The 22907-nt window shown below is 38.9% G+C and overlaps 1 non-coding gene across 1 annotated transcript; it reads left to right on the top strand.

Moving 5' to 3' along the window:
* The first annotated feature begins 20673 nt into the window (after positions 1–20673).
* On the top strand, positions 20674–20777 carry LOC112781952 (small nucleolar RNA R71). Its single transcript, XR_003192697.1, has one exon. It is a non-coding gene; the product is annotated as a small nucleolar RNA R71 (small nucleolar RNA).
* The last annotated feature ends 2130 nt before the right edge of the window (positions 20778–22907 follow it).

Here is a 22907-nt window from a genome sequence, read left to right as displayed (position 1 = left end):
TGAAATCACCTCCTAATGTGCTAAGGGAGATTTGGTTAGTTGAGGGTTTTTGGATTTAAAGTTGTTCTTGATGTGATTTATGAGGAAAAAGTGCTTAAGGACCACCTGAAAGTCTAACCGAATTAGGAGCAGCAAAACCAGGTAGGGATTGACGAAATTAATCTTGATTGATTGTGTTTGAGTTTTGTGATTATGATATGGTTTTGCTGTGCTTGAAATTGATTGTTTATATGATTGATTCTTGTTGAAATTTTGGTGAAAATTTGATGAAATTTGATGATATTCAACTTGAAACTTATGTTCTTCATGGCTGCTGGAAAAACGAACCCTAATCCTTAAATTTGGGTTCAATTTGTGTTAAAATCATGTAGAAAAGATGGGGTTATAGTGGCTGCTAATTTAATTTGAATTATGGTAAAAATCGGTTGCTGAAAAGACTGAAAATCGGGTAAAAACAGAGAAAGAATCTGAAGAATATACGAAGAACACGAAGAACACTTTGAGTGTGGTGAAGAACGTTGAAGAACACCTTTTAGATCTTATAAAGGGCAAGGAAGTAAATATTTTGGTGTTTGGGGGGTTATTTTGTAATTTCTAAAAGTTAGGATGGTAAAAGTAGAAATATTAAAAGTTACGGGTGGTAAAAAGTAAATTTTAAAGGTTAAAAGTAAAAGGTAAGTTAATTTTCGAAAATTAATGATAAAATAATAAATAATAATAAAATATTAAATAATAATATTTAATTAAAAATAATATTTTAATAAAAATAATAAAATAATGTGAAAAAGGCAGTTTTCTGTAAAAGCTTTAGAAAGACAACTTTATGTGCAGAATCTCATAATTACCTTCATAAAACACTTAGGGAGTGGTAACAACATGTTAGTGTGGCAAAGATAAAAAAAATATAAAAAGTTAAAGAAAAGATAAAAATCAAAGAAAAAGTTTGTAAAATTTTAATGACAGAAAAACAGACAGAGATTAGTGAATGGACCAGGGCAACATAGTTAGTACTTGAGTTGCGACTATGATTAGGTATAATATGAAAAGTTAAACTGTTTCAATATAGACTTAATGAACCTATACTTGGGACAGGCTAACTATTTATACCGAAATTTACATAAGCGTTAAATACATACGTTAAGCAAAGATATCAGAGCAGAATAGAGAAACACAGAGAACAGAGCAACCAGAGCAGTGTAAAGAGATACAGAGAAAAGAGAAACTAGAACAGAGTAAAGAGACATAAAGAGATATTTATATATATTAGTTGCTTGAAGCAACCCAAAGCTATATTTATATATATATTAGTTGCTTAATGGAACCCAGAGCTATATTTACATATATATATTAGTTGCTTGATGCAACTCAGAGCTATATTTATATATATTAGTTGCTTGATGCAACCCAAAGCTATATTTATATATATATTAGTTGCTTGATGCAACCTAGAGCTATATTTAATATATATTAGTTGCTTAATGCAACCCAGAGCTTCTGTAGGGAAACTAAGTTACCTACATCTATTTTCCGCTTCCCCAGAGCAGAGCAGAGTATATATATATTTTCCTGCAGTAAGCAGAGGCTGTCTCAAATGAGCGGCTATTATTATATGCGCATTTATTTAGGAACAGAAAATTGTATCCGGGAAATCGGGATTACTCGTGACCAGATAAATGTCGGGATTGCGGGCAGCCAACCGACACATGAGCTCATGGCCTGCACTAGGGCTAGACATGCATCATTCTTGTCTATGCATCATTCTCTGTTGTATTCTTTTCTGTGTGTGATCTATTTCTTTATACTTGTCTGCTTGTACGCTATTTCTGTGTTTTATTTTCCTGTATTCTTTTGTTTGTGTTATGCTTTCTGTTGTCTCTACTTTCTCTTTCTATCTTTATCTTCTGTTTACTGCTTCACTATATTATGTTATTTGCCTGCTAATCGACCCCAAATAAATGAACATAACTAATAACCCCGGCCCTACTAAGAACTCCCTAGTTCTTACCCACTTCTCTCCCTTCCTCCCCTTCAGATGGAGACGGGCATGATATTCTATGAGTTCGAGGACCCTTACGTTTACGAGGATCCAGTGTACTATGGTTACTACATTTTAAGTGCGGAGCCTCGTATGAGACGTTACGTGTTGCAAAATTGCCCTTTTCAACATCCTTTGTCTAGTCCACTTTTTGATCCTGACGCACCCTACGACTTTCCCTTGTCCTGGTTACTCCCTGATGCACCTGTACATCCTTTTCCTGATGGTCCCGGACACCTTATACCAGCTTAACCTTTGAATGTGGTGGAACCTGAGCCTATCATTTCTGGTGAGTTTGAGTTAGCTGGTGACTACGTACCTGTGATACCACCAGAGTGGGACTTTTCCCCTGAGCCGATCTCTGACTTTCCACAGCCTGCTGAGCCGACACTGCCGGATGATGGGGTAGCTCCTATTTACGCGAACGGACCTGTGCTCGCGAATGATTTTGTACATAGTGACAGCAGTGCTTCTGGTGGATCTGAGGGTATAGTTGTAGCTGCGGATGATGAGGAGGAGAAGGATCCTGAGAAAGAGATAGAGTAGGATGAGAAGGTGGACGAGCCTCACGGCGATTCTCCGAATGGCCACGTGTAGAGATAGTTTGACAGCAGAAGGGGTATTCTTTTGATGACGCTCTAGTCTGACATTATCTGATAGTTAGTCTCTCACTTGTGTTAGAACACTCGAGAGCTAGGAGCTATGTAGTGGTTAGACTAGCCTGGGCGCCAGTTTATCGGCTTTTTGTATAGGCCAGGCCCTGCGAGTGTCGTGTATTTATTAGCTACATAGGTTGACGAGGACGTAAACTGACTTGATCTTGTGTAAATGCTACATGTTGTGTTATAGTGTACATGATGTATATTATCTGATATATTATTATATTTCTCTACGCTTGCTTTTATTGCTCTCAATGTATGCTTGTTTATTTTACATTATCATCCGCAGTGAATAAAAAAAAAGTTACTCATAAAATTGGCAATGTTCTAATAAGGAACAGGCTCATATATTAGGTAATAGTTAAAAATTAGGAAGAAGAAGTTGGTAACACTTAGCTTCTTGTATGACCATGGCATACTGGGAGTTGGGTCGTTACAATTTTGTATCAGAGCAGTTCGTTCCCAATAGAGCCTGGGGAGTGGACTGACTATGCTTCATTGCATACTCTGCTTGTATGTCTCATGTTGTTAGGGTATCTTTAAGATACATTTGGCATGAATGTCTATGAGCGCTCATTTTGGAAATGTTCGTGCCTAAATTGAAATATTAAGACTGATCACCTTAATGTTGATTGTTTGGTGTGGATAGGACCATAATGACTACGAATAGGCAAAGTTTAATCGAGTTTCGAACGATGAATCGATGCGAGGCACAGCTATCCTCACAGCTGTTATGATCTCCATTGTTATGGTTATGTCAGATTTGGATGCTGTAAAGAATGAACGCTTATTTTACTTGTAAAGAATCTGGACACAAAGCTATGGTCTACCCAAGAAAATTTGCTCGAAATCCAGTACGAACCTAGCAATAAGGTCGAGTGTTTGCTATGACTGCTGACGATGCTATGCAATCAGACGCCCTGATCCAAGGTCAGTGTTATGTCAAAAATCGATTTCTAACTGTACTGTATGACTCAGGTGCATTGCATTCCTTTATTTCTTTAACTGTTGTTCGTGAGTTGGGACTAGACTTCTCTGAGTTAAATTTTAATTTAATTGTCCATACACCTGCATCCCAAAATGCTTGAACCAGTTTAGTGTGCCTGCAAGTACCATTTACTATTAGGAACAGGACTTTCATACATGATTTAATCTGTTTGCCTCCATGTGGTCTAGAAGTTATTATAGGGCTAGATTGGTTATCTAAATATCATGTTTTCCATGATTGCTTTGAAAGAACTGCTGTTATTCCATCTGATAGTCCACATACTAAACCATTTCTATCTCATACCTTATATCTAAATTCTGTAAGACTTACCTTAGACGGGAGTGATTGTGAGGGGTACATTCTGTTAGTGGCTAGCTCGAATGATAGTGAATTAAGCCTAGAACAAATCTGAATGGTAAAGGAATTTCCTGATATTTTTTTGGACGACATCCCTGAATTTCCTCCTCAGGGAGAGATAGAATTCAGCATTGAACTAGTGCCTGGAACCGGACCAATTTCCATAGCACCGTACCAGATGTCACCATTGGAACTTTCAGAGTTGAAGAAGCAGTTGGATGAGCTACTTGGAAAGAAATTTATTCGTCTCAATGCATCACCTTGGGGAGCTCCAGTATTGCTAGTCAAGAGGAAGGACGGTAGAATGAGACTTTGCGTAGATTACCGACAGCTAAATAAGGTCACTATTAAGAACAAGTATCCACTTCCACGGATTGATGATTTGATGAATTAGTTGAAAGGTTCAACTGTGTTCTCGAAGATTGATTTGTGATCGGGTCATCACCAAATTTGAGAAAGCAAGCTAGATATACCAAAGACTATGCTCAGGACTCAGAAACGATGACGATGCTGGGAATTATGGGAGCAAAAGAAGTAGAAGCTGAGACAAAATTGTAATGGTCTATGAAGGTAAAAAAAATAGGAATTTGTGACAAAGGATTCTTGCAGTAGCTTACCAAAGTAGATTTTCTATGCATTCTGGAGTGACAAAGATGTATCAAGATATGAAACATATGTTCTGGTGGCCAGGCTTAAAGAAAGAGGTAGCTGATTATGTCTCAAAATGTTTAACATGAGAGAAGGTGAAGGTGGAACATCAGAAACCGTTAGGAACCTTGCAACCCTTGGAAATACCACAATGGAAATGGGAGCAGACCACTATGGATTTTATCACGAGATTGCCAAGAACCTCAACAGGGCATGATGCCATTTGGGTAATTGTGGACAGGTTAACAAAGTCAGCGCATTTCCTTCTGACTCGAGTTGACTATACTTTAGAAAGGCTGGCACGAATATATATTCAAGAAATCGTACAATTGCACGGGATACCTTTGTTAATTGTTTCAGATCAAGATCCGATGTTTACTTCCAGATTCTAGGGAGCTTTCCAGAAAGCGTTGGGAATAGAATTGCACATGAGTACAGCATACCATCCTCAGACAGACGGACAATCAGAGCGGACAATATAGACATTAGAAGACATGCTAAGATCTTGTGTGATGGATAACCAAGGCAGTTGGGATAGGTATTTGCCGTTGGTCGAGTTCGTCTACAACAACAGTTACCAACAAAGTATCAGGATGGCACCATATGAAGCTCTCTACAAAAAAAGATGTCTGACACCATTGTGTTGGAATGACGATGGAGAAGCTAGTGTCTTAGGTCTAGACTTAGTGCAAGAAATTAATGAGAAAATAAAGGGGATTCGCCAGAAGATCCAGATAGCACAGAGCCGTCAAAAGAGCTATGCCGATAATAGACGTAGACCCTTAGAGTTTAGTGAGGGAGACCATGTTTTTCTAAAAGTAACCTCGGCTACTGGAATAGGTAGAGTCCTTAAGACTAAAAAGCTTAACCCTCGATATATAGAACCTTTCCAAATACTTAAAAGAGTCGGTCTAGTAGCTTATCAAATAGTCCTTCCTCCTTACTTATTAAACCTTCGTGATGTTTTTCATGTCTCGCAACTTAAGAAATATATTCCCGATGAGAGTCATGTTCTACAACCCGAAACAGTACAGTTACAAAATGATTTGACATATGAAACATCACCGGTTCAGATCGTAGAAGGAAGTGATAAGCAACTAAGAGGCAAAACTGTTCGCTTAGTCAAAGTAGCATGGGGACCAAGAGGAGAAAAAGAGCACACTTGGGAACTGGAAGATAAAATGAAAGCTGATTACCCACATCTATTCTCAGGTAACTGAAATTTTGAGGGCAAAATTTTCTTTTAGGATGGTAGAATGTAACAACCCCGGTTTTCGAGTACGCGAGATCTTTTCTGAAAGTATGGAGAACTCCCGAGGATCAGTAAGGGGAGAAGCTCTGATATATCATCAAGTATCTCAATCCTCATTGTCATTATTTCATCTTTAAGCTAGAACCTTTTATGAGGCAAGCTTGATAACGCAGTGATGAAGAACCTAGTTTTTGAACCGTATCGGTTAGGAGTTTTGATTCGGTTTTTCGTAAATAGTCTCAGTTTGACAAACCGGACTCGATTTATGAGAGAAGAGAGATAATAGGATTTTATTATCATTATATTAGTATTAGAAGCTTTTTGAATGATATTATAAGATTATCTGGTCAGTTTTAGTTAAAAACAGAAAATCGATTTAACCGGGTTCACAGTTTACTGGTGCAGCTTAGCACCAGCACTCCCTGATGACTTTAGCAACTCTAATGCTTCATCATACATGTTCTATTCTCATAATAAATATGTTACTAGTGTCATTTATGCTAGAAACTCAGAAAATAATTTTTAGAGATGTTTTTATAAGTGTTCCGATACATCTAGTTTTAGTAGTTATACACCTGAGATATTTTGATATTATTTTAATCCACCTCCAAGCCAACCAATCAAAACTCACCCTACACCCCCAAGACACTCCAAGGCTGTCTCATTTCTTCATTTTGGACGAAAATAACAAGAGAGAAACAAGAGAAACTTTCATGAATACTTAATCTTCAAAGCCTGATTTCTTCTCAACTAAAACTCAAATCAAAACTCCAATTTCACCAAAATGATCCTCTCTTCCTCCTCTACATAACCATATAACATATCAAGGCTGGAAATAAGGTGAGATGGCTGTCTCCCTCCCTCTTCAATTCGGTTTTCAAGGAAACATGCTTAAACATGTGTTTTCTTGATGTTCTTCCTTAGGAATCATGCTTAACTTGACTTGAGGGCTAGGAAATGTGACTTTTCAGCAAGTATAAGGTTAGAAATCACCTCCTAACGTGCTGAGGGAGATTTGGTTAGTTGAGGATTTTTGGATTTAAAGTTGTTATTGATGTGATTTAGGAGGAAAAAGTGCTTAAGGACCACCTGAAAGTCTAACCGAATTAGGAGCAGAAAAACCAGGTAGGGTTTGACGAAATTAATCTTGATTGATTATGTTTGAGTTGTGTGATTATGATATGGTTTGTCTGTGCTTGAAATTGATTCTTTATATGATTGATTCTTGTTGAAATTTTGGTGAAAATTTGATGAAATTTGATGATATTCAACTTGAAACTTATGTTCTTCATGGCTGCTGGAAAAACGAACCCTAATCCTTAAATTGGGGTTCCATTTGTGTTAAAATCATGTAGAAAAGATGGGGTTTTAGTGGCTGTTAATTTAATTTGAATTATGGTAAAAATCGGTTGCTGAAAAGACTGAAAAATGGGTAAAAACAGAGAAAGAATCTGAAGAATATACGAAGAACACGAAGAACACTTTGAGTGTGGTGAAGAACATTGAAGAACACCTTTTAGATCTTATAAAGGCCAAGGAAGTAAATATTTTTGTGTTTGGGGGGTTATTTTGTAATTTCTAAAAGTTAGGGTGGTAAAAGTAGAAATATTAAAAGTTACGGGTGGTAAAAAAGTGAATTTTAAACGTTAAAAGTAAAAGGTAAGTTAATTTTTGAAAATTAATGATAAAATAATAAATAATAATAAAATATTATATAATAATATTTAATTAAAAATAATATTTTAATAAAAATAATAAAATAATGTGTAAAAGGCAGTTTTCTATAAAAGCTTTAGAAAGACAACTTTAAGTGCATAATCTCATAATTACCTTCATAAAATACTTAGGGAGTGGTAATAACATGTTAGTGAGGCAAAGATAAAGAAAAGATAAAAAGTTAAAGAAAAGATAAAAATCAAAGAAAAAGTCTGTAAAATTTTAATGACAGAAAAACAGACAGAGAGTAGTGAACGAACTAGGGCAACATAGTTAGTACTTGAGTTGCGGCTATGATTAGGTTTAATATGAAAAGTTAAACTGTTTCAGTATAGACTTAATGAACCTATACTTGGGACAGGCTAACTATTCATACCGAAATTTACATAAGCTTTAAATACATACGTTAAGCAAAGATATCCGAGCAAAATAGAGAAACACAGAGAACAGAGTAACCAGAGCAGAGTAAAGAGATACAGAGAATAGAGTAACCAGAGCAGAGTAAAGAGATACAGAGAAAAGAGAAACTAGAACAGAATAAAGAGATATAAAGAGATATTTATATATATTAGTTACTTGAAGCAACCCAGAGCTATATTTATATATATATTAGTTGCTTGATGGAACCCAGAGCTATATTTATATATATATATATTAGTTGCTTGATGCAACCCAGAGCTATATTTATATATATATATTAGTTGCTTGATGCAACCCAGACCTATATTTAATATATATTAGTTGCTTAATGCAACCCAGAGCTTCTGTAGGGAAACTAAGTTACCTACAGCTATTTTCCGCTTCCCCAGAGCAAGGCAGAGTATATATATATTTTCCTGCAGTAAGCAGAGGCTGTCTCAAATGAGCGGCTATTATTATATGCGCATTTATTTAGGAACAAAAAATCGTATCTGGAAAATTGGGATTACTCGTGACCGGATAAATGTCAGGATTGCGGACAGCCAACCGACACATGAGCTCATGGCCTGCGCTAGGGCTAGACATGCATCATTCTTGTCTGCGCATCATTCTCTGTTGCATTCTTTTCTGTGTGTGGTCTATTTCTTTATATTTGTCTGCTTGTATGCTATTTTTGTGTTTTATTTTCCTGTATTCTTTTGTTTGTGTTCTGCTTTTTGTTGTCTCTACTTTTTCTTTCTATCTTTATCTTCTGTTTACTGCTTCGCTATATTATGTTATTCATCTGCTAATCGACCCAAAATAAATGAACGTAACTAATAACCCCGGCCCTACTAAGAACTCCCCAGTTCTTACCCCCTTCTCTCCCTTCCTCCCCTTCAGATGGAGACGGGCATGATATTCCATGAGTTCGAGGACCCTTACGTTTATGAGGATCCAGTGTACTATGGTTACTACATTTTGAGTGCGGAGCCTCGTATGAGACGTTACGTGTTACAAAATTACCCTTTTCAACATCCTCTATCTAGTCCACTTTTTGATCCTGACGCACCCTACGACTTTCCCTTGTCCTGGTTACTCCCTGATGCACCTGTACATCCTCTTCCTGACAGTCCCAGACACCCTATACACGCTCAACCTTTGAATGTGGTGGAACCTGAGACTATCATTTCTGGTGAGTTCGAGTTAGCTGGTGACTACGTACCTGTGATACCACCAGAGTGGGACTTTTCCCCTGAGCCGATCCCTGACTTTCCACAGCCTGCTGAGCCGACACTACCGGACAATGGGGTAGCTCCTATTTACGCGAACGGACTTGTGCTCGCGAATGATTTTGTACATAGTGACAGCAGTGCTTCTGGTGGATCTGAGGGTATAGTTGTAGCTGCGGATGATGAGGAGGAGAAGGATCCTGAGATAGAGATAGAGTAGGATGAGAAGGTGGACGAGCCTCATGGCGATTCTCCGAATGGCCACGTGTAGAGATAGTTTGACAGCAGAAGGGGTATTCTTTTGATGACGCTCTAGTCTGACATTATCTGATAGTTAGTCTCTCACTTGTGTTAGAACACTCAAGAGCTAGGAGCTATGTAGTGGTTAGGCTAGCCTGGGCGCCAGTTTAGCGGCTTTTTGTATAGGCCAGGCCCTGGGAGTGTCGTGTATTTATTAGCTACGTAGGTTGACGAGGATGTAAACTGACTTGATCTTGTGTAAATGCTACATGTTGTGTTATAGTGTACATGATGTATATTATCTGCTATATTTCTATATTTCTCTACGCTTGCTTTTATTGCTCTCAATGTATGCTTGTTTATTTTACATTATCATCTGCAGCGAATAAAAAAAAAGTTACTCATAAAATTGGCAACGTTCTAACAAGGAACATGCTCATATATTAAGTATTAGTGATAATTAGGAAGAACAAGTTGGTAACACTTAGCTTCTTGTATGACCATGGCATACTGGGAGTTGGGTCGTTACTGATGACAAGTCATCTTAGCCTAGTTTCACTAGCCTTTTTCTTTTGTTTTCAATTGAATTATGCACTTTCTTGAGCCAAAAGCAAGCCAATTTGGTAGATTTTCATGTTTCCTTTGATTTAATCAACCATGTATGAATTCATGCCATTTCATGAGGTTTTATGCTATAAATGTCACATATTATGAAAGAATGAATATCTCATGATTTTGAGCATAGCTTTGATGTGTTTGGTTGATTAATGATAGGTGAAGAAAGCTTGGAGAAAGGTTGATGCAAGAAGGAATGGCTAGGAGGAATGACTTGAGTCTTGAATTAATTATGAACCAGGAAGCAAAAGCTGGAGCAAAAGTTAGCCCCTAACTTTTTGGCTAACTTTTGGCATGAAAAAAACACTCCCTGGATGCATCAAAAGTTTGCGCCAACGTTAGCCCCTAACTTTTTGGCTAACGTTGGCGCTTGAAAAACTCCCTGGGCTAGCAAAAGTTTGCGCCAACGTTAGCCCCTAACATTCTGGCTAACGTTGGCGCCATGAATAACTAAGGGAAGGCCAACGTTGGAGCAAAAGTTAGACCCCTAACTTTTGCCCCAACGTTGGTATCAGCAAAACAAGGGTGCTGATGTGAAAAGTTGGAGCAAAAGTTAGGGTCTAACTTTTACTCCAACTTTTACTCAAGCTTTCATGATTCCAACCCGGTTCAATTCGGTTCTTCTCCAAACTCCAAGAGCAATCAACCAAGGCCTCTCTCAACCCAATTCCACCAAGAGCAAAGGCCCAATTGAAGGCTTGAAGACCATTTGAAGAAAGTGTATAAATAGATTAGAATTTAAGTTTTAAGAGAGCTTCCCTTTGAGTTTTCAGAGAGTTTTCTTTTCTGGTTTGATTGAGAGCTCACTTTTACATTTCTTAGCATTGTTGTTTTAATTCAAGAGAATTTGGAAGGAGAATTGATCTCTCTTCTTCCTTGTTCTTGCCCAGCACTTTTTACTTTTCTTGTCTTGGATTTTGGGTGGAGAATTGAAGAAATTCTGTTTCAATCTCACCTTAGAATCTTGTTTAATTTTCTGCTCAATTGAATTTCAGTTTCGGTTAATTGTTCTTCATCTACTTTCTTTGCAATTTACAATTTCCTTTGCAATTGTTCTTGTTGGATCTAGGAAGGCATTGAGATCTAGACTTGGTTTTCTAGTCTCTTGGGTCCTGAGATCCGGATTTCCCATTTCCCGTTCCCTGTTTACTGTTTTCATGCTCATTTACAGTTTTGTTTTAAGATCCGGTTTCATTCAAGACATCCTTTACTTCTCTGTTTGTTGCAATTTTACATTCCCTTGTTTAATTTCTGCAAATCCAACTCCCCATTCCCTTTACAATTCAAGCCATTTACATTTCTTGCACTTTAAGATTTTGCAATTTACATTTCTTGCGTTCTAAGTTTCTGCCATTTAATTTCTTGTTCTTTAAGATTCAGCACTTTAATTTCTGTTCTCTTTAATTTCATGCCAATTACCCATTCCCTTTACTTTCTATGCAATTTAAATTCTGCAAATCACAAATCTCTCAACCAAATCTTGATTCGCTTGACTAAATCAACCACTAAACTAAAATTGCTCAATCCTTCAATCCCTGTGGGATCGACCTCACTCCCATGAGTTATTATTACTTGATACGACCCAGTGCACTTGCCGGTTAGATTTGGGTGTTTTGGAGAAATTCGTTTTTCCGCGAAAATATCCGATCAGTTACACAAGTGATTGACGATTGGGAGCCATTAATGCTAGATCTCACTAATTGATTTGGTGTAGAACTAGGACTTATGGACTTGGATTGATATAGCTCACTTGACTTTCCTCTACTATTAGTTAGGAGTTAACTTAGTGGGATTGATCCTTGCCAATTCTCATGTTGTGGTTAGTGATAAGGATAGAGATCCTTGACCACCAACCTTTGCCAAGACCTTTGTAATTGTTAGTTTATTTTCATTGTCATTTACATTTTGTGCCTCTTATCAAAAATCCCAAACATACCTCATAACCAATAACAAGACACTTTGTTGCAATTCCTAGGGAGAACGATGATGCGCGGAAAACTTGTCTCTCAACAAATCTCCTTTCGGCAAGTGTACCGAATTTATCGTCAAGTAAAAACTCACAATAGAGTAAGGTCGAATCCCACAGGGATTGATTGATCAAGCAACTTTAATTAGAAGAATGTTCTAGTTGAGCGAATCCAGAATTTGGGTTGAGAGTTACAGAAAATAAAATGGCGGGAATGTAAATAACAGAAAAGTAAATGCTAGAATTAAAGGACTGGAAGTAAATGACTGAAAATAAATTGCAGAATTGTAAATGGGAATGGAGGATTTGCTCATAAAAGTAAATGGCAGAAATTAAAGAGAATGGGTAAGATCAGAGATGGGGAGTTCATTGGGCTTAGGAGATGTTGCAATTCTCTGGATCAAGTTCATTTTCATCTCTTCCTCAATCAATGCACTCATTGATCTCCTTGGCAATCTTAAGTGATTGAATTACAATTTCTTGCAATTCAATCTCTCAAATCTTGATCAATAGCCAATTCCTTGGTCAATTGCTCATGAGAAGAGATGAAGTATGGTCACTGATTATACCACATGCATTTCTCAAATCAAGTATTGAGAGGGTTATAGTCACATACCCATCCAAACCCAATTTGGTCCAGCATGAGAAAGCATTTCTAGCTTGATCTCTTCATTCCTCTTTCAAGGTTCAAAAGAGATCCATGTTTGAATAGCTTATCTTCCAAGATAACTACTCAATAGGATGAAGATCGAAAGCTTTCAAGTAAAATCAAGAGAAAAGATAGAAGAAGAATAATAAAAATTAGTATTGATCCATCAAATTACAACAGAGCTCCCTAACCCAATGAAAGGGGTTTAGTTGTTCATAGCTCTTGAAAATGAAAATAAAGATGGAGAATACATCATAGAACTAGAAATTGCAGAGAAAGTAAAATACAGAGAGTAATTCTCTTCTTCCCACTTTTTGAACTCCCCTTTTAACAATTCAAAGCTACTCCTATATATACTACTCTTCTCAGCTTCTAGTTTGCTCTTCAAGTCTTGGGCCTTTGGATCTTGAGTTTGAAGCAGTTCTTTTCTTCATTTGGGCATGGCTTTACTTACAGAGAGAAAGTGCTAAGTGGGCAGAGACTTTAGCTCAGGGCGTTAGGGGTGTTAACATTTAGTGAAAGTATAAGTTCGAGAACGTTAGTGACACTTAACATTTTCACTAACGTTCCAATGTACCCTTTTGCCTCACGTTAGAGCCCACGTTAACTAGGTTAACGTGGCTTTGCCAAACTTCGAGAACGTTAGTGACACTCAACATTGTCACTAACGTTCCAATGTGCCCCTAGATCTCTAGAGTCCACGTTAACTAGGTTAACGTGGCTTCTAACGTGGCCATTCTTAGCCATCCCAATGTTAGTGACAATGTTGAGTGTCACTAACGTTGGCTCATCATTCATTCCTCATCGTTAGCTTCCACGTTAACTAAGTTAACGTGGAAGTTAACGTGGCTCCTTGGGGGGTTGTGTGGTTGCTTCCAACGTTAGTGACAATGTTGAGTGTCACTAACGTTGTCGACAACTCTCACTTCTCACGTTAGCTCCCACGTTAACCAAGTTAACGTGGGAGTTAACGTGGTGTGTTGCATCCTTAGGCCAACGTTAGTGACAATGTTGAATGTCACTAACGTTGGCTTCTCTTCCCCCTTTAACGTTAGAGGCCACGTTAACTAGGTTAACGTGGGCTCTAACGTGGCCACTCATGAGTGTTTGCCAACGTTAGTGACAATGTTAAGTGTCACTAACATTGGCTCAACTTCCTTTCTCCACGTTAGAGTGCACGTTAACTTAGTTAACGTGACTCTTAACGTGGGCAATGATGGCTTTGAGAGTGTTATTGGCAATCACTTTTCTCATTAACCTTGCAAGTTACCTCCCTTTCCTTGCTTCCCTTGGTCCTGAAATCAAGCAACAGAGTGCATCAAAGTTCTAGTCCAAGTCCTGGGTAATGCAGCATACAATTTGTCACTAAATTCATGCAAAATCCTCATGAAATAATGTAAAATGCACAATGTATGCTTGAATCAAGGTGTAGGTGAATATCTACCCAAAACTAGCTTATTTCCTAAAGAAATGCATGAAACTACCCTAAAAACAGTAAAGAAAAGGTCAGTGAAACTGGCCAAGATGCCTTGGCATCACAACACCAAACTTAAAGCTTGCTTGTCCCTAAGCAAGTACTGGAACAAGAGAATGATGAATGGAATATCCAGAGGAATGAGTCATTCTTGTGGAAGTCATGTTACTGATTTTGTGGTGGTTTCATACATAGTAACTTAGGTTCATTCCATTACTGGCTTTCAGACTTTTATCATGTCCCTAAACACTTACTTTGTTTATATCCCATGAGACTTTTATTCATTGATCCTTTTATTGTTATTTCAAGGGTTATTTGTGTTATTTAGGCTAAGTGCTCTGTAAGGGGGCAACTCTTTAAGATAAGCTCTCAGCCAACACTCCCAAACCAGTTGGTTCAAGGTGCTAGGTGTTGAAGCACCCCTAAGGACTTACTCCCTCAAGTCTCTCCCCCATACATACACACCACAGGCATATAGTTCATTTATTTTCTTTCTTGAGACCTTGGTGTCCAGCACCTCTTTGGGTTACTAAATGTTCTGTAGTGAGGGTTACTCTTGATAATGGATTTTCAGCTGATAATCCCGGGTTAGTTAACCTAAGTTACCAAGTGATAAAGCACCCCTGAGAGCTTATTCATCCAAGTAGATCCCTCACACAGGAGCACCACAGATACTTGTCTCAAGGTCCAAACCATTGGTGCCTAGCCTTATTGCTTACTCTTTTTCTTTTGTTTTTTTCACTTCCATTGTTCTTTCCCTTTTCTCTTATTAGGATCTTGTTATTAACTTAGTCTCATGGGTATATCCAAAGTCAAGTATTCAGGATAGATAGTTGTCCTCCTAGCCTTGTGGTTGAACCAACTTAGCTAACTTATGACTACCCCAAAGATTCATGAATGCACTTCCACATTATGAACTCTACTATGGTCTTTTAAAAAAAACATAAACATTCTCTCTTCATTTGATTAAAAAAAAAGGACAAGCATACAAGTAAGTTAAGGAGGATGTAGTGACATAAAGACTAGCACACATAGACCTATTCAGAACTTAAAAGACATAATTTAAAAAGGGTTCAACTACGAGTAACTACAAATCAAAAGTGCATTCGGACTTCCAACTTTCAACAATTCTGAGTACAATGGAATTAAGTAACAATACAACCTTTGGGTGATGATTTCTGGTTGCCCTCTCACTTTGTAATCATCCTAGTTTTTGCTGCCTAGCTTCTTTGGGTTGAGGTGCACCATTTCCTCATAAGGTTCCTGCAAGGTTACTGGAAGTTGCTTGTTCCCAAAGCACTTGAGACATAGTTAGCTTGCATGTATGCTCGTGCTTTTTGAACTCAATTTGGTGTGTGAACACCAAACTTAGTTCCTTGCCCAGTCCAAACATTGCACATATGCAGAGAACCCCATATCTTGTTGTCAACAAAGCAATGATAACCTATAGTCTAACTACATCTAAGTGGTTTCTCTTGATTGGATGGAGCTAGCAATGTTCCTCTGGAGTGGAGTGTAATTCTAACCAATGTCCTTTGGTGGAACACCAAACTTAGAATTACACCATCACTCTTGGATTATTCTGGTGTGGAACACCAAACTTAGGTCCTTACAATACAGGAGAAACGACTTGTGAATTTTTATTGAAATAAAGATGAAAGTGAAACTACCGGAGGTTGGGTTGCCTCCCAACAGAGCGCTCTTTTATCGTCGCTAGCTCGACGAGTCCTTAATTACTTGAGATGGTACTTTACTCTGGGGTTTTCCCCCATGTTGCCCAGATAATGCTTGAGTCTTTGTCCATTCACTGTAAAAGTCCTCTCTGAACCTTCATCTGTGATTTCGATGTGGCCATATGGTGATACTTTCGTAACCATGAAAGGTCCGGACCACCTTGACTTGAGTTTTCCTGGGAACAGCCTTAATTTAAAATTGTAAAGGAGTACTCGCTGCCCCTTTTCAAAACTTCTGGGCGCAAGATGCATGTCATGTTTTCTCTTTGCCTTTTCTTTATACATCTTAGTGTTTTCATAGGCTTGTGACCTGAATTCCTCCATCTCTTGCAGCTGCAAGATCCTTTTTGCACCAGCAGCAATGCTGTCAAAATTTTGTATCTTGATAGCCCAGAGAGCTTTGTGCTCCAGCTCCAGTGGTAAATGACAAGCCTTCCCATAGACCAGTTGATATGGAGACATTCCAAGTGGAGTTTTGAATGCTGTTCTGTATGCCCAAAGAGCATCATCCAGCTTCTTCGACCAATCCTTTCTAGATGCACCCACAGTCTTTTCCAGGATCCTCTTCAGCTCTCTGTTGGATATCTCAGTTTGCCCACTTGTTTGAGGATGGTAAGGTGTGGCTACTTTGTGTTTTACCCCATATCGTAGGAGGAGAGCTTCTAGTGGTTTGTTACAAAAGTGGCTCCCTCCGTTACTGATGAGGCATCTTGGGACTCCAAACCGGCTAAAGATATTTTTCCTGAGAAAGTTCATGACTACCTTGTTATCATTAGTTGGGGTTGCAATAGCCTCTACCCACTTGGAAACATAATCCACTGCTACCAGGATGTACTTGTTTGCATATGAGGTTGGGAATGGTCCCATGAAATCTATTCCCCACACATCAAACAGTTCCAGTTCCAAGATGAAATTTTCTGGCATGGCGTTTCTTTTGGGCAGGTTTCCAGATCTTTGGCATTCATTGTAGCTTTTTACTAGTTCCTTGGCATCCTTGAAAAGGGTGGGCTAAAAGAATCCGCTTTGTAACACCTTTACGGCAGTTCTGTCCCCTCCAAAGTGCCCGCCATAACATGAACCGTGGCAATTCCACAGGACTTCTCTTCCTTCTTCTTCCAAAACACATCTTCTAAGGATTTCATCTGAACATTTCTTGAAGAGATATGGCTCGTCCCAGACAAAGTATTTTGCATCATTCATGAGCTTCCTTTTTTGATGTTTATTGATCCCTGGAGGTAATGCCCCAGTTGCCTTGAAATTTGCAATATCTGCAAACCATGGTGCTTTTTGAACTGTCATCAACTGCTCATCTGGGAAGAGCTCGTTCACATTTGTATCATTTCCTCCACCTTGATCATGAGGGATTCTGGATAGGTGATCTGCCACCTTGTTCTCCACTCCTTTCTTGTCTCTGATTTCAATATCAAATTCCTGCAACAGTAAGATCCACCTTATTAGTCTTGGCTTTGATTCTTGCTTGGCAAACAAATATTTAAGTGCTGTGTGATCTGTAAAGACAATCACTTTAGCACCAATGAGGTATGATCTAAATTTGTCAAATGTAAAAACTATTGCTAGCAACTCCTTTTCAGTTGTGGTATAATTTTTTTGAGTTTTATTAAGAACTTTGCTAGCATAGTATATCACACGAACTAAGTTATCTTTCCTTTGTCCTAACACTGCCCCAACTGCAAAATCAGATGCATCACACATCAATTCAAATGGTAAGTTCCAATCAGGTGGGGAGATGATAGGAGCAGAGGATAACCTCATTTTCAAATGTGCAAATGCTAGCATGCATGTTTCATCAAAGATAAATGGTGTATCAGATACAAGGAGATTGCTTAAGGGCTTGGCTATCTTTGAAAAATCTTTAATGAACCTTCTGTAAAAACCAGCATGCCCTAAAAAACTCCTAATTGCCTTGACATCACTGGGTGGGGGTAATTTTTCAATAAGTTCTACTTTAGCTCTATCAACCTCAATGCCTTGGTGAGAGACCTTGTGACCAAGGACTATTCCTCCTGTCACCATGAAGTGGCATTTTTCCTAGTTCAAGACCAAATTGGTCTCTTGGCATCTTTTCAATACCAAGGCGAGGTGATGTAGGCAACTAGGAAAGGAATCTCCGAATACCGAGAAATCATCCATAAAAACTTCAATGAATTTTTCTATCATATCTGAAAAGATAGAAAGCATGCAGCGTTGGAAAGTTGCAGGAGCATTACATAACCCAAATGGCATGCGCCTATAGGCAAACACTCCATACGGACAAGTAAATGAGGTTTTCTCTTGGTCTCTCGGGTCAACCACTATTTGGTTATATCCTGAATAACCGTCGAGAAAACAATAATATGCGTGCCCTGCAAGTCTTTCCAACATCTGATCCATGAATGGAAGGAGAAAATGGTCCTTTCGTGTAGCCTCATTGAGTTTTCTGTAGTCTATGCACATCCGCCATCCTGTGACAGTCCTTGTAGGTATGAGCTCATTCTTCTCATTGGTAACCACAGTGATTCCTCCCTTCTTAGGCACAACATGTATGGGGCTAACCCAAGGGCTGTCCGAAATTGGGTATATGACCCCTCCTTGCCAAAGCTTCATAACCTCTTTCTATACCACTTCCTTCATGATTGGGATCAGCCTTCTTTGGGATTGAATGGATGGCTTGGCATCATCTTCCAACAGTATTTTATGCATGCATATGGCTGAACTGATTCCCTTCAAGTCAGCAAGGGTCCATCTAATGGCATCCTTATGCTTCCGCAGCACCTTGAGTAGCTCGTCCTCTTGATCTTGACTGAGGGATGAATTTATGATCACTGGGTAGTTTTCATTTTCTCCTAGATATGCATATTTGAGAGTGGGTGGCAGTGCTTTGAGTTCAAGTTTGGGTGCTTCTAACTTTTTGTTCCCTTCCTTTGGTGCATCTGGTATAGGTATTTCTGCTGTGGCCACCTCTTTACTTGATTCAGATTCTTCCTCCACCAATCTCTCGTCCTCTTCAGGTTCTTCTTCTTCAAAATTCTCCTGCACTTTATCCTCAAGTGCATCTAACCTCATGCATTCCCCCAATTGTTCGGGTGGGTAACTCATGGCCTTGAACACATTGAATGTCATCTTTTCATTGTGTAATCTCAGGGTGAGGTCACCCTTCTGAACATCAATGACAGCTCCAACAGTGGCCAAGAATGGCCTTCCCAAGATGATGGAGGTCTTGGCGTCCTCCTGCATGTCCAGCACCACAAAATCTGCTGGAAATCTGAAATCTCCCACTTTTATCAGCAAATCCTCTACTATCCCATGAGGGAATTTGAACGATTGATCTGCCAGTTGTAGGGCCATTTTTGTTGGTTTAGCCTCCTCAATTTTCATCTTTCTCATCATAGCTACTGACATCAAATTGATGCTGGCCCCTAAGTCACAAAGAGTCTTCTCCACTGTGATTTCTCCTATAATACAAGGGATCTGAAAACTCCCAGGATCCTTCAGTTTCTGTGGTAGTTTATGTTGAATGATAGCACTACACTCATCGGTTAGTATCACAGTCTCATTGTTCTTCCAGCTTCTCTTCTTAGTCATTAGCTCCTTCAAAAACTTGGCATAGAGTGGCATTTGTTCTATGGCTTCAGCAAAGGGTATGTTGATTTGTAGCTTCTTGAAGATTTCCAAAAATCTCAAGAACTGGTTGTCATCTTCCCTTTTCTTCAATAGCTGGGGATATGGAGCTCTTGAGATGTTCAGTTGTGGTATCCTTTTTTCTTTCTGCAGACTTGGCGTGGGACGTTGAACTCCATCTTGCTCTTCTCCATTTTCATTTGAGCCTTCTTCTTGTGGTTTTTGGGGACGTTCCTTCAGTTCCTTCCCATTCTTAAGTGTGATAGCTTGACACTCCTCCCTTTTGCTTGAATGGGCATCATAGCAAAAGTTGTGGTTAGGAAGCTGCTTAAATAGATAGCTGATTTGATTCTCCAGTTTCTTGATGGCAGCATTTTGATTCTGCATGTTTGACTGCACTTCCTCTCTGAATGCTTTACTGTTTCGAATGTCTTTGCATACTCCTTCAATTAAGGTTTCGATCTTAGAGAGCTTGTCATCAATTGATGGGTGATTCAGAGCAGATATGCTGTTTTGGTTTTGATAGGCGTGTGGAGAAGTGTTGTCATGGGGGTGTTGAGATGTCCTCTGTGTGAATTGCTGGTGAGCTGCATTGTTGTTGGAGTTGTAACGTCTCTGGTCTTGGTTTTGATCTTGCTCACTTCCCCACCCAAAGTTTGGGTGGTTTCTCCATCCAGGGTTGTAGGTCTTGGAGTATGGATCATAGTTTTTCCTTGGTGAATTCCCAATGTAGTTGGCTTGCTCCTGACTCCCCTCTGCTTCTTCATTCACTCCTTCTTGGGTTGTTGATGAAGTGGAGATTGCTGCTACTTGGTTATCTCCATCTTCTTGGTGAGGTCAGCCAGCTGCTGGGTAATGAGCTTGTCTTGGGCCAACAGAGCATCTACATTGTTTAGCTCCATTACTCCTCTTGTGTTCCCTCTTTCAGAAGCATAGAAGTAGTCGTTCTTTGCTACTGTTTCAATAACATCTATGGCTTCCTCAATAGTCTTCTTCTTGTTCAAAGATCCTCCGGATGAATGGTCTACAGCCTTCTTTGACTCATAAGAGAGTCCTTCATAGAAAATGTGCAGTTGCACCCATTCGTTGAACATGTCAGGTGGACACCTCCTTGTTAAGTCCTTGAACCTCTCCCATGCTTCATATAGAGTCTCACCATCTTGTTGCCTGAAAGTTTGGACCTCAGCTCTCAGCCTATTGATTCGTTGAGGAGGGTAAAATCTTGCTAAAAATTTGTTCACCACGTCTTCCCATGTTGTCAACCTTTCCCTTGGGAAGGATTCCATGTTGTCTTCCATGTTTGTTTCAAAGAATTCCTCTTCTTCCTCAGCACCAACCACTTTCTTTCCTCTTGCGTTCCTCCTTAATCTAAGGAAGGTCCTCTCAGGTTCAGAATCGAAGGAAGTTGAAGCCCCGCTTCTTCTCCCTGTCATACAACCATCAAGTGCAAGCAAGAAAAGATAGGTGCAGAAAGTATTTGTGTCAGAATTACTGTTAGTTGTGGGTGATGCAATATATCAAACAGTTAGTGGGTTAGCAAACAGAGTTGAAAATAACAAAGTAAAACAAAAGAGTAGAGGGGGAAGGGAAGAAGTTTAACGAAAACAAAAAGTAAATCACTCAAACAGAAAATGAAATTCACAAAAATAAAAATGCTCAATCTAGTGATCTTCCAATTTAATCATTGTTGATGCACAATCAATCCCCCGCAACGGCGCCATAAACTTGATGCGCGGAAAACTTGTCTCTCGATAAATCTCCTTTCGGCAAGTGTACCGAATTTGTCGTCAAGTAAAAACTCACAATAGAGTGAGGTCGAAACCCACAGGGATTGATTAATCAAGCAACTTTAATTAAAAGAATGTTCTAGTTGAGCGAATCCAGAATTTGGGTTGAGAGTTGTAGAAAATAAAATGGCGGGAATGTAAATAACAGAAAAGTAAATGCTAAAATTAAAGGACTGGAAGTAAATGACTGAAAATAAATTGCAGAATCGTAAATGGGAATGGGGGATTTGCTCATAAAAGTAAATGGCAGAAATTAAAGAGAATGGGTAAGATCAGAGATGGGGAGTTCATTGGGCTTAGGAGATGTTGCAATTCTCCGGATCAAGTTCATTTTCATCTCTTCCTCAATCAATGCACTCATTGATCTCCTTGGCAATCTTAAGTGATTGAATTACAATTTCTTGCAATTCAATCTCTTAAATCTTGAACAATAGCCAATTCCTTGGTCAATTGCTCATGAGAAGAGATGAAGTATGGTCACTGATTATACCACATGCATTTCTCAAATCAAGTATTGAGAGGGTTATAGTCACATACCCATCCAAACCCAATTTGGTCTAGCATGAGAAAGAATTTCTAGCTTGATCTCTTCATTCCTCTTTCAAGGTTCAAAAGAGATCCAAGTTTGAATAGCTTCTCTTCTAGGATAACTACTCAATGGGATGAAGATCGAAAGCTTTCAAGTAAAATCAACAGAAAAGATAGAAGAAGAATAATGAAAATTAGTATTGATCCATCAAATTACAATAGAGCTCCCTAACCCAATGAAAGTGGTTTAGTTGTTCATAGCTCTTGAAAATGAAAAAAAAGATGGAGAATACATCATAGAACTAGAAATTACAGAGAAAGTAAAATACAGAGAGTAATTCTCTTCTTCCCACTTTTTGAACTCCCCTTTTAACAATTCAAAGCTACTCCTATATATACTACTCTTCTCAGCTTCTAGTTTGCTCTTCAAGTCTTGGGCCTTTGGGTCTTGAGTTTGAAGCAGTTCTTTTCTTCATTTGGGCTTGGCTTTACTTGTAGAGAGAAAGTGCTAAGTGGGCAGAGACTTTAGCTCAGGGCGTTAGGGGTGTTAACATTTAGTGAAAGTATAAGTTCGAGAACGTTAGTGACACTTAACATTTTCACTAACGTTCCAATGTACCCCTTTGCCTCACGTTAGAGCCCACGTTAACTAGGTTAACGTGGCTTCTAACGTGGCCTTGCCAAACTTCGAGAACGTTTGTGACACTCAACATTGTCACTAACGTTCCAATGTGCCCCTAGATCTCACGTTAGAGTCCACGTTAACTAGGTTAACGTGGCTTCTAACGTGGCCATTCTTAGCCATCCCAACGTTAGTGACAATGTTGAGTGTCACTAACGTTGGCTCATCATTCATTCCTCATCGTTAGCTTCCACGTTAACTAAGTTAACGTGGAAGTTAACGTGGCTCCTTGGGGGGTTGTGTGGTTGCTTCCAACGTTAGTGACAATGTTGAGTGTCACTAACGTTGTCGATAACTCTCACTTCTCACGTTAGCTCCCACGTTAACCA

Source organism: Arachis hypogaea, chromosome 19 (assembly GCF_003086295.3).
Source record: "Arachis hypogaea cultivar Tifrunner chromosome 19, arahy.Tifrunner.gnm2.J5K5, whole genome shotgun sequence".
Classification (NCBI taxonomy): domain Eukaryota; kingdom Viridiplantae; phylum Streptophyta; class Magnoliopsida; order Fabales; family Fabaceae; genus Arachis; species Arachis hypogaea.
The sequence above is the reverse complement of the archived record's forward strand: the minus strand, read 5'-3'. Positions and strand labels throughout refer to the sequence as shown.